General features: G+C 45.0%; 1 protein-coding gene across 3 annotated transcripts in view; it reads right to left on the reverse strand.

Moving 5' to 3' along the window:
• The window catches only part of LINGO3 (leucine rich repeat and Ig domain containing 3), a 148,401-nt gene that overhangs the window by 41,608 nt on the left and 94,533 nt on the right, over positions 1 to 12,260 (reverse strand). For all 3 annotated transcript variants that reach the window (XM_085637570.1, XM_085637572.1, XM_085637571.1), the window contains one exon: positions 9,162 to 9,267. The gene's annotated coding sequence lies outside the window, so the exon portion shown is untranslated. The remainder of the gene's footprint in view (positions 1 to 9,161; positions 9,268 to 12,260) is intronic.

Here is a 12,260-nt window from a genome sequence, read left to right on the forward strand (position 1 = left end):
GAATCCGTTTCTGAGTGTAAATTCCATCTACGACAGTGGAAAGTATCAGGTGGACAGGTTTCACTTTGTTGGTAGCTTAGCGAGACCTAGGTGTTCCAAGGAAAGCTGAAAGATAGTTCTCATATAGAAGACTACACAATGAGGGTGTTCATAAACATTTCCAATGCCCGCCTACATGCAAATGCATATTTAAAGTTGTGTGCATTTTGGGTATAAAAGTATTAAAATGTAAGGTTGGATGGCTAACAAAAAGACAATCGGCATTTAATCCCCGTCCTATTATAAAAAGGTTGCTTCCCTGCTAGTGAAGTCCAACTACAGATCCGCCAATGGGGCCGCTACTCTGCGGAGTTGCTGAAGCTGCCACTGGTCACACTGACCACTCAATTTAAGCTAGTTGGTTTGCCACCTCCGTGCAAGAGTGATGTAGACCATGGTGGTCTTGCATGGCACCACACAAAAGCATGCCTGCTTTACTGCAAGAAAACTTCCAGCATGTCAGGAGCAGTTCTAGTGTGGGCACTGGACATATGCCCCCAGTTCATGGTACATTTCAGGTGTCTACATTAAAGGAGGAGAATTCTCCTATCCTGCACAGGCATGTGGAATAGCCGCTCGCAGTTTCCCTGAACCTGGACCACATTGGCTTGGCGGCAGCCGCCTCGGTGAGCAAAGCCCACTCCCTTCCTTGAATGGGCTGGCCCTGTATCGCGAGCATCCTTTGGGGACATCTGCTCCACTGTGGGCTAGGTGGTCTGTCCAGACCTCAAAACGAGCCCTTGAAAATGTATTCGAAAAAGAGACAATTTGAGACCAGATGAGGGATTGCACACTGTTTGGGCTGTCCTTGTTTGATATAGACTTAGTCTTTGAATAGGAAGCATAGTTGCACACCTGGAAGAGCAGATTAACTCACATAGGACCTCCTCTAAAGGTTGATAGACTGAGTAAAGGCAGTCAAGGAATTGGGCGGGTGGGCCGAGTTTGGCGGACAGGGTTCTCCGTTGCGAGACGAATCAGAGCACTCATACCTGCAGACAAATCCCACCAAGATTATAAAACATTCACCATTCTGCCCCGTCACTTGATTTAGCTATGAGTATGTGCAGAATAGCGTGCTAGCTTTGACTTAATCCTTTCCGCCGACGATCCTATTACGGATTCCGCTACAGGATCTAACGGGCCCATAAGCTCTGCCGGGAACATTTTTTTGCTGTGGTGGAGGGATTATCTACTAAAAATATTTTCAATCCTCACTCTGGCCCAGTTACTTTTTTAATAATCAGAGAAACCCACCAAAAGCTGACTATAAACAAGGGTTGGAGGAACACTGTATACGCTTTTAGAACCGCTGCAACCAACGGAAATGGAACTGCTGTTGTTTTCGGGCCAAAAATTGCGATTTGCTTTCCATTTGGCCATCTGCCAGCATGGCATTTGGACATCAGTGTATCTTCTTAACACAGGGGATTAAATTGTGGCAGAAAAGCAGATCAAGAGAATGTGAGGTTCCGGGAAAAGGATACATTTCACACTTAGCTTTGTGAGCGGTGCTATGACCTCCAAGCTTGAATCCCCGCCTCTTAAACGGCAACTCTTAGACAGGAAGAGGAAGGAAAGTAGGCTGGGGATTGTGTGGAATCAGATGTTATGATGCCTGACTGCAGCGGCCCAACCATCCCTGGATTTGTTACTTGAGCTGGTGCTGACAATTAAGTGCAGGTGCCGAGCAAAATTAAGCACTGAGCACGGTCTCAGTTCTTGGTCAAGTCGTGAGCATCACACCTCACCGATCATCACTCTTTACCCTCCTGTGCACACCAGATGCGGGCTCTTCCAGCAGTGTTTGTCCTTTCACACGTCAAAGGGTTTGGCAGTAGGTTTTACGGGACCACAAATTAGTCTACACACGCCATTGACCTTAGTAACTCCTGTTCCAGCTCTCTCGTTCTGCACGGTGCATGATTATCGAGCTTATTCCAAACCTCTGTAAGCTCAACAACATCTGGCGCATTGCCATTGTAAGGTTCAACAAAATCCGGGTATGTTCCCAATGTCATTTTGATTCATAGACGCATATCTTATGACCCATGCCCCCATCCTGGGTGACTAAACATGGCTGAAGAGGTACTTCCTGGGTGAATGTGTAAGGCTAAAGAGCTACTTCCTGGGTGCTACACATGGCTGAAGAGGTACTTCCTGGGTGAATGTGTAAGGCTAAAGAGCTACTTCCTGGGTGCTACACATGGCTGAAGAGGTACTTCCTGGGTGAATGTGTAAGGCTAAAGAGCTACTTCCTGGGTGCTACACATGGCTGAAGAGGTATTTCCTGGGTGACTGTGCAAGGCTAAAGAGCTACTTCCTGGGTGACTACACATGGCTGAAGAGGAACTTCCTGGGTGACTGTGTGCAAGGCTAAAGAGCTACTTCCTGGGTGACTACACATGGCTGAAGAGGAACTTCCTGGGTGACTGTGCAAGGCTAAAGAGCTACTTCCTGGGTGACTACACATGGCTGAAGAGGAACTTCCTGGGTGAATGTGCAAGGCTAAAGAGCTACTTCCTGGGTGACTACACATGGCTGAAGAGGAACTTCCTGGGTGACTGTGCAAGGCTAAAGAGCTACTTCCGGGGCGACTACACATGCCTGAAGAGGAACTTCCTGGGTGACTGTGCAAGGCTAAAGAGCTACTTCCTGGGTGACTACACATGGCTGAAGAGGAACTTCCTGGGTGACTGTGCAAGGCTAAAGCGCTACTTCCGGGGCGACTACACATGGCTGAAGAGGAACTTCCTGGGTGACTGTGCAAGACTATTATCTGCTGCCCAAGCCATTCGTTTAGCTTTGGGGCCCTGGAGCAGTCTGAATGGTCACACTTATAGGAGAGTGATAGTTAGTAGTAGAGTTGTTACTATAACTGGCAGTGCTACTAGGGGCAATGGGTGGAGCAAGCTGCAGTGGCCTTCTGACGAGACCCCTGGCACTTATTTCTTTTACAAATCAATCACTGACTGTACTAGATCACCCAAGACCAGTGAGGGGCATTGAACGAGAAACACCAAGAGGGTCTGGCTCACAATTGGTTGTTGTCCTTTGGTACTTGTGTGAATTGTGCAGATTACGGTGTGGTGTTGGTAGGTGCTGGAGTAGCCTAGGAGACTGTGCTCCTGCACACCTCTGGCTGTGGGATACATTTCAAAGCAACCCGACTCTGAGAAGATGCGTCCCTGCTGCCCCCGACCTGCCAACGCCCCTGCAGCGCGAACTCTCGTGTGTGAAGCTCATCCTCGACACCAATAAAGGAACATAAGAGTGAGTGAGACGCCACTGCAGCACAGGAGTGCAACGTGAGATAGGCGGATTCATTATTAAGGCTGCCTGTTTTCCGTTTTTACGGATTTATACAGCTAAATACAGACAGGAAACAATGTGTTTTCTGTCTGCATTTATTTTTAAAAGTGGATAAATACAGAAAATGGTGCTTCTTTGAAGTGACTCTCCGTGCAGTCTTTCATGAATTATAGGCCACCTGCTGAGCAGATGGACAGCATGGGAAATTAAAAAATAGGATGAAATTTCTTTAAATAATGGCATATGCCAACATATATTTATGGTATACTGCTAATATTTACTACTGTATGTTTCATTATGTAATATTTGGCAGCTTAAATAGCTAAAACACGGCAGACATCAAAGTATGAGTGCGCGTCTATCAGTTAAATAGATATCGAAATGTACAGCTTTACAATTTCGAAAAATACGCAAAACACAAAATAAATATAGATAAATACAGATAAAATGGGCTAAAAATAAATGTGGATGAATACAGACGGAAATGGCCAAAAAATAAATACCATAAAACCGGGAGCCCTTTTCATAATCCAACACAGTGCGAGCTCAGTCACGTGGGAATGAGCACCACTCCAGTGGAGCAGAGGGGGCCGGCGCCGTGGGAATGAGCGAGATCACTGCAGCGCATGGGCCGGACAAGCAGCGATGAGCGAGCTGTTCGGGGCTTTAATGACTCTAAGTGATGTTCAAATGAGTGAGATCTTGTAGTAGCATCTAAGGTCAGGGATGTGGGAATAAGTGAGACCTCACGGAAGTTTATAAGGTCACTGATGAGAATATGAGTGAGACCTCACTGAAGTTTATAAGGTCAGTGATGAGAATATGAGTGAGACCTCACTGAAGTTTATAAGGTCACTGATGAGAATATGAGTGAGACCTCACTTCCGTTTATGACGCCAGGGATGTGGGACTGAGCGAGAAGTCACTGCAGTGTGTGAGGTCAGTGATGTGTGAAAAGGTGAGGCCTCGCGGGAGTTTATGAGGTCAGTGAAGTGGGAATGAGTGAGGCCTCACTAGAGTATATAGTTCATTTAATCCACCACAAAGAAACTGGGGTGAATGCGTGGAAGGGTTATCTTAAACACACAAAACTGATCTCAGTAGCCAATAATAACCAATAATATTGGACTAACCACGAACCTTGGGCTCTGGAGTAAAGTGCTGCCTGGCATAAAGCGCTTTAACACCTCATCAGGGGTAGTAAGCGCTATATAAATGAAATTACAATATAAAGTCAGTGACTTGAGAATAGGTGAAAATCCGCTGGAGCATATGAATCCAGGGGGAGGATGTGGCGTAACGGCCAGAGTTGTCAACTTTGGAACTGGGGAACCCGGATTTGAGTTTCCGCACCGCTCAACATTCTGTGATTCTGGGCAAATCACTTAATGTCCCCGTTCCTAAAAAATGAATGTGTCCTAGTGTAATGTAACTGGTGCTCAAGTAAAGCGCTCCAATACCTTTGGGTAGAGTTCGCACTATATAAAACGGCAAAAAAAGGAAAAAATATCGCGTGACACGCCACAAAAATGCCTAAAACGGCCCTGTGAGACAGAAATGCGCTCTGGCCTCTGCTTCTAAACATCGCCAGTTCCTGCTGCTCAGCGCTGTAAAAAGCCCTGTAAGAACAGAAGACAGGGAGCGACTGGAAAGAGTTGTCCTCTGGCTGTCTTTACAACCCGAGGGCTCTGCCTGGCAGAGGCCGAGGAGAGAAGCCAGGGGGAGCGACCTGTCGAGATGCCATCTGCTGCTGGAGGCTGTCCCAGGCAAAACACACGACATGGCCAGCAGGGTCGGGAACTCCAGGGATGCTCACAGCCCACAGAGGTGGCCTCTGCTCGCTAATGAATTCCAAGTCCTGACAACCCTGCTGCTGGTGAAGCTTAGCCAGGGCCACTGGAATTATGAGGCCTGCCAGGATCAAATTATGCGGCAGGGCTGACTGAATTATGCGGCAAAGGAAAGGCAAATTATGTGATGTAGTGCAATGCATTATCTGATAGTATTGCTTCATTATTTTGTGTTTTTTACACATGGCAAACATTTCTGGGCAAAGATTAAGCCACTTTTGTATCAGTTTAGAACCTAATACAGTAGTTCACAAATGAAAGGTGACCAATCAATCTTTGCGAAGGGCAATCCACTGCCTGTGAACATGTGTTGCCACATGCTTAGTAACTTTTGATCCGATTAAACGAAACAGTTTTTTAATTAAAATCTGCAGATTATGCAGTATATCACAGATTAAGTGGCAAATGCAGAAAATCCATAGTTAAGCGGAAAATGTTGAGGCCGCAGAATCGCATAAAATCCCAGTTGCCCTGAGCTTAGCTTGAGGAATGTGTGACGGTTTCCCACCAGCTGGAATCACAGTGCCGTCATTAGAACGAATGCGTCTTTAGTACGCATTCGCTCAGCACGCAAGTCGCTATAATGATTTATTTTAGGGGGCGGGGGGCGCTGGCTTTTGGAACAGGTTAATTTACTATTCCAACTCCAGTAGGCGCAATAGTAGGGAAGGTTTTGGACTTTAAATCCAACACCATTCCGCCAATGCTCCACCCTAAGGTAGGTCGTTATAACGACTAGCGTGCAGAACAAATGCATACTAAAGACGCGTTCGTTCTTTTGCCAGCGCTGTAACGGCACAGCAGGATTCCGACTTCGGTCTGAAGGACGTTTCCCTAACTTGAGCTGTCTAGCCAGTATCACATGGGTTAGAGGCCTCAAAATAAGCAGCCAATAGGATGGACAGTTAGCTCTATGGACTGTGCTCTGAGGAAGTCTGTTTCTGCGGGGCCTGGATTGAAAATGACTTGCTTTTTAGAACTGCCGGTGCTGAGCACCGGCAAGACCCGGTCCACTTAAAGCCCTGGTAAGCGCTATATAAATGCAATTACAGTTGCTATCTTGCATGAAAATCCTGAAACTGTCCCCAAAGCAGCAATGCTCAGTGACAATACTGAGTGGCGAAGACGAAGGCGTAAAAAGGCATCATACCCTGATAAGTAAGGAAGGAAAGACATTCCCTGGGATAGGGAAGATGTGGAATCTGCTGACAGCGAGGAGAGAAGCGTGGTGGATTAATCTGCCAGACAGCAGCCAGTTCCTCGGCTCGTCAAAGCGCGCTGGGGGCAGATTCGCTCTGTTCATGTACTCTCCACAGACTGCTCTGGACAGCAAACAGCAGCGGTGCCATCTTTCTTGAAGGTTCAGGAAAAGCCTGGAATGTGCAGAGAGGGTTAGAACATCTCTGAGCCTATAATGCCCTCGAGAGCTGAGGTCATAATTGGATTTTCTGGTAGCATGCACACCATTGGTTAAAGTAATACCTAGATGAGTTGGTGCTGAGACGGCAGTGGGCAGTGGTTAGTTTGTAAAAAAACAGAATTGCTGGGGCTCTCGTCAGGAGGCACTTGCACCAGCCCATTTCTCCTGTGAGCGCCGTCTGAAACACAACTAACTACTAACCATGAAAGTGGGGAGAGGGTGTGGTGTAGTGGCCAGAGCTGCCAACTTCGGAGCTGGGGAACCAGGTTCAAGTCTTGGTGTCGACTCAACATCCTGTGATGCTGGGTAAATTACTTAATCTCCCTGTGCAGACCATAAATGAACGTGTTCTTAACTGGTGCTCATGAAAAGTGCCGATGTTGGTGTTGATGATTAAGTGCCGGTGCTGAGCACCGGAAACCACAGGCTCAAATTAAGCACTGGCAGTGAGTCAGGCCACGGTTAAACCCTGAGCCTGCATCAATGCCGAAACCTAATTTCCCTCAAAGTATACATCCCGGAAGACATGTCCAAGTTGTAAAACTGACACAAAGCAAGTTACTTTCTGTAAGTTTAAATCCTCATGTCTGAGGATCTTCTACAAGGAGCTCTGGAGAAACACCAGATGTTTTTTAGTTCTTTTGTTGGAGTACATATGAAGAAACGTGCTTTTATGTGGAAGAAAGTGAAAAAAATAGGAAAAATGCTAAATAATTAGAAGACTGCATTAAAAATGTTTTAAAAAATTTCCAAAATATGCCCTAAATCCCAAAATGTTATGTGGGTTTGGAAGATTGGTTGAAAAGGCACCAATCAGTGGAAGAACTACTGTAGGGTATCTAAAGCAGGCCATCAGGGAGACAGGAGCAAACTGTGAGACAGGAGGAAAACCCATCACAGGAGGAGAATATAGTGTGAAAGAAGAACCAGAGGTGATTCTGGGACAGGAGGAGATGCTAAAATGGGAACAAATTCTGTGACTGAGACTCTGGTAAGAAAGAAGCACTTGGAACACAGGGAGAAATGCCAGAATCCCTTCAATACCATTAGTATCAGGTTAACGGTCTACTGCACTATGGTTAGAATAATACTCCAAGATCGCACTGAAGTGTACATTTTGGGATTACAAATTTGGAAATGCGGTCTAAGCTCCTCTTTTTGACTCAGTTACAATTTAACGTCAAAAGCAGGACTTCAATTCCAGGATTAGCAAAGGTGGGCCTGACTTAGATCTTGGTAGATGGGTTACTGCGTCACAACGGTGACGGATATCCCGTCCGCCGACATATAAATCTCATAGGATACAATGGGATTCATATTTTGGCGGATGGGATATCTGTCACTGTTGTGACAAGAGTATCCTGTCCGCCGAGATCTAAATCACGCCCTGTGTTATGAATGTATATTGACAACCACAATCCCCTTCCCTTGCCAAGCTTTATATATGATATCTCTAAATTTGGCACTGACCGCAAAAGATCTACCTTCCTATACTTCCTCTGGAAAACAAGGAAGAAAGATTCACCTCTCATCTGCTGTCAAGCACTCAAAGATGAAGGAACATAGATACAATTCTATTTTTGTAACGTTGAATCGTCCATTTCAACATCATGATTTTGTGTCAATTTGTACGGTTGTGATTAAGTGTCAGACCAATTTTTATTCCAATAGGCCACAGCTATCATTTGTTTTAATTGTTGTAGTTGGACTGGATCAAATCAAGTCTCACGTTCGATTGAAACCGAGAGGAAGCAACTGGCATTGCCCTTAAGGGACAAGTGTGGGGAAGTAGGACATGATGTCCTGGGCCGGAGCAAGGATTTTTACAGCTCTAGGAGAAGTAACATATTCATGCCGCTCTCCCTCTAACAACAAGGCCACAGACCTTGATCTTATAGACAATTGGGCCCATGTCTGCTGATGGCATCCTAGCTGGCTTCCCAGGAGTGGCTTGTCCGACAACCAACACCATACCCGACACCAACACCTTCCGAACATCACGTCATCTTCAGGAGATGAAATGGAAGCAGACGATACGAAGCTAACCACGGGGATTCACTTACAACATCTAGTGGTCCTCACAACAGGACTCAATTTAAAGAAGCGGGGTATCGAATATCGAAGACGAAGTATTGTGGTATGGAAATATCAAGAACAAAATATTGAAATCGAAATATCGAAAAGCAAGTATAATAAACATATAATTCTAGATTACGATCTCCAAATATATGTACCATGACGTGGATAGATGGAGTTAGGAAAAGTAAATCTATACTTCCGCTACTTGCTCCCACCTTTCGATATTTTGGTTCTTGATATTTTTTGCATGTTTTTTAATACCATGATATTTCCATCTTCGTTATTCAGTGGTATAATCAGAGAAGCTGAGAGAGAACATGTATAGCATGTTACAAAGCCCTTATACGTGAACAAATACTGCAACAATGATGCTGAACGACAAGGGGATGCCTGTAAGAAATCCTTGTCAGTCAGCGGATTCCCCACGTCTCCCACAGCCCAGTGCTCAGCTTGGCTCTTACCGTCCTATAGCGGAGCGGAGGATCCCACATTTGGGTGCAGAGAGAGGGCTTGAGGCAGAGCAGGGTCGGTGCTGTGGTCTTAATTCACCTACCAGCCAGGCGGCCCCTAGAGGATAAAAGAGAAGAGAAAGTTCACACAGATAGTCTGTTTTTTTACTTTATTATTAGCTGAAAATGGGTTGTTTGTCCTTGTGGGTATCAAAATCAACTAATACAATTCAGCTTTAACATAAATGTATCTATGTATTTTCATTAGTTTTTTTTGGAAAACATGAGGCTAGCGGGACAGAAGCTTTCTCTAGGTCAGATCTAGAAGGAAGATTTAGTGAGGCTCAATGCTACTCCTAATTCCTTTAGCTCTGGCTGTGCCCCTGGTTAAAAAGAGGTTAGTTCATCAAGTGTGATTTAAAAATATATGTTCTCTGACCATAAGTCAAACTGTCACTATGACAGTATGGCTGTTTGTTGACAAAGAGGTCCTAAGTTCTGATGTAATATGGATGTCTGTAGAAAACAAGGACTAACGGCGGACTCCAAAGGCCGCACCTCTTTACTGCGCTCCCATTAGGTGTAGTTAATAATATGGTTACAGTTGGTGTGCACAAACTGCTCCTGGATCCGCCGTTAAAGGACGCAAACTGCCAAGCAGATAAACAAAAATTGAGAGGTAATGGAGCAGTGCACTACCAAATTGTTCTATTGAAGTCACACCAAGTGGTCAATTTTCTTCAATGGAAATAGTCTTTATCGTAATCATCCAACAGAAATATGAAGACAATCTCAGCCAACGCGTTTCGTTCAGGAATTGAACTTCGTCAGGGCATGCGCGACGATAAATAATAACTCCAAAGTAGGGCAGTTCTCTGTATGATGCAGAGAGCTGCTCTACTGTGGGGTTATTATTTATCGTCGCTGAGATTGTCTTCATATTTCTGTTGGATGATTACAATAAAGACTATCTCCATTGAAGAAAATTGACCACTTGGTGTCACTTCAATAGAACAATTTGGTAGTGCACTGCATTACCTCTCAGTAATATGGATGTCTGTATACTCCTCTGAAATCATGATATGTAATGTTACCTGGTGCTTAATTTTTAAAAATAAAATTGCCAGCGCCTAAGGGATCACTAAGGATGTAACGGCAGCTTGAACCACCCACTGCCCCTGCCAGTCCTACAAAATGCCAGTACCAATGGTCCGGACAAACTGCTATTACTTTTTAAGTGCATTATGCATTGCTAAACTGGTGTACCCAGCTGCAAATGCAGAGACAGCACCACCACGTGGTGAACTGTCATAAAAAAGTGCTGGTGTTAAAAAGTAAGTGCTGGTACCAAGCACCGGCAAACACCAGCACAAATTAAGCACTGAGTTACCATTTGTAAAATTATCAAAGCCAAAATAAGCTAGAATTCTTTTCTATGACCCTTTTCTCATAAGCCAAACCTATGAAATCTATATACTCTACATTTCCACGAACTGTGACTTAGTCCTGCTGAAAGAAGATGAATTGTTTATTGATTGTGATACACTATAGACTAGTATGCACTCAAATACAGGATGGGCTGTCTTGGTCCGTGCTTTCTTGGTACACAGTTTTTGAGGGTGTTCCTTGTCCAACCCTGAGACAAACCCATGGTCAAGGTGGATGGACTGTAGTCAGAACCACTAGGATTATGTGATTGAGCGGCCGTGGTGTTTTCTTCATAACTTTGTATTTGCCAAATAATACATCATCTGATGCATAATTTGCAGATTTTAAAAACAACAAATCTGTTGTTTCTAGCTCAAACAGATCAAAAGTTACTAAAAACCTGGCTACATGTGTTGCAGTGCAGTGGAATGTTGACGGTGTACCTTACAGTTGCTTACTGCTGTATTTGGATGTTAAACTGGTACTATTAAGGGGAAATCTTTGCCCAGGCAGTGTTAACATTTGTAAAAATGTTAATATAATGCAGGAATAGTGCCAAAAATGGGCTACAGTATGTCACATTGTTTTCCTTTTCTTGTTATATAATTTAGTTAAGCCTTCCGCATAAATTGGTCGCCCACTGTTGCATAATTCCAGTGGCCCCGACTAAAGTTTAATATTTAGGCACACGTAGCTTAATAATGGCCAACGCATGGCTCCATCCAGGTTATCAGCTAGGGTGGGGTTAAGGCAGAACACTGTGGCATCCAGGGTGCAGGCAGGAGAGTGGCCATCAGGAAAATGTCACACAAATTCAAAGTCATAACACTGTGGGTGTGCATAGCTGTTTTTCCACCACCTCATTTGCATATGTAAATGTTCTCGTGGCAAGGTATGGGGTAGGTGTGTAAATGAAGACCAAAACTGCCCTAACACCTTTATTTGTTCTGGGGTATATTTAGCCAAAAATGTATGCACTAGCGACATTATTTGACCGGTGGAGGAAATTAAAATTATATGCGTTAACTCATATGCCCAAAATACTGTAGGCTGAGGTAGACTGTAGCAGGATTCTGTTTCTGCTGCAGGGAACGCTTTGCAGGAGACCAGGTGAATTGCTCCCCACCCAGAGGGCAGTCCCTTATTGCGAGCTTAGAGATACCCCCATACCCAAATTATCTCATGCTCCCTAGGACGACCCTCACCAGAGCTAGTATGCCCACCTCACCCATAGCACTCTACTTTCCCGGCCACCCATACACGAGCAGTCCCTGCTGAGCCGTGCCACAGCTCTGCCCCTTCCAAGTCAGGGCAGTCCATGAGCGCCCTGCAGCCCAATTTCTCTGGACCACACAGCCACACAGGCCCCGCCTGCCCACCTGGAAGCGAGCAGTCCGGGGCTGTTCCACAGACCTCTGTCCACCTCCTTCATGAGTGCTGTCACAAAGGCATAGTTGCCAACATTTGGGGGGACAAAAATCCAGGATCACTTTGCAGCACAGCTATCAATTACTAACTTGAAAAGTTACCACACCTACTGCCTCAAAGCTCCACCCACTCTGCCCAACCCACATAATTAGCATAATTTAACTATGCCTACTTATCATAGTGCAGATTATAGGGTCTACTCAATAAAGTGAGAATTGCAGGGAATTGAGACGGGAATTTCAACCTTAAGGACAA

This window comes from Triturus cristatus, chromosome 12, assembly GCF_964204655.1.
Source record: "Triturus cristatus chromosome 12, aTriCri1.1, whole genome shotgun sequence".
Classification (NCBI taxonomy): domain Eukaryota; kingdom Metazoa; phylum Chordata; class Amphibia; order Caudata; family Salamandridae; genus Triturus; species Triturus cristatus.